The 632-nt window shown below is 26.4% G+C and overlaps 1 non-coding gene across 1 annotated transcript; it reads left to right on the plus strand.

Annotated features, from left to right (window-relative positions):
• The first annotated feature begins 266 nt into the window (after window positions 1-266).
• Window positions 267-338, plus strand: TRNAI-UAU (transfer RNA isoleucine (anticodon UAU)). Its single transcript has one exon. It is a non-coding gene; the product is annotated as a tRNA-Ile (tRNA).
• The last annotated feature ends 294 nt before the right edge of the window (window positions 339-632 follow it).

Consider the following 632-nt stretch of genomic DNA (forward strand, 5'->3'; position numbering starts at 1 on the left):
ATTTCTTAGATTTTTTTTTTTGCATCATTCTAATTTTTTAATAGTTATTGTTAATAATTTATGTCATTTATTTATTATGAGAGGTAAGTATCTGTAAATCATATATAGACAGGAGTATTTTATTACTATTTCACACTTATTAAACATTCTCAAACTTTAAATTTTTTTTTACATTGTCCACTTTTAATTTAAGTTGTAGTGACCATGATCATGGTAGATCTAATGTTGGGAAGACAAATTTGTCAATTTTTTGCATTATTCTTTAAAGGGTACTAGCTCAATGGAAGAGCACCTACTTTATAAGTAGGAGGATGATGGTTCAATTCCATCGTGCCCTAATCTAACTAAATTAATGATTAAATAAACTACCAAATGTATTACCAAATATACTACCCAAAAAAATCAAATCAACTACTCAATATACTACCAAATATACTACCATATATACTACCAAATAAACTATCAAATATAATACCATATATACTACCATATATAGTACCAAAAAAACTACCAAATAAACTACCAAGTAAAAGCAATAAAGGACTAAATCAATGACCTAATCAATGATTGAAATAGTTTAGTCATAAATTTGGTTGGGAGATAAATGTCTGGCAATAAACTACCATTGCTCA

This window comes from Cupressus sempervirens, chromosome 1 (assembly GCF_028749045.1).
Source record: "Cupressus sempervirens isolate cs-2001-9-10 chromosome 1, ASM2874904v1, whole genome shotgun sequence".
Classification (NCBI taxonomy): domain Eukaryota; kingdom Viridiplantae; phylum Streptophyta; class Pinopsida; order Cupressales; family Cupressaceae; genus Cupressus; species Cupressus sempervirens.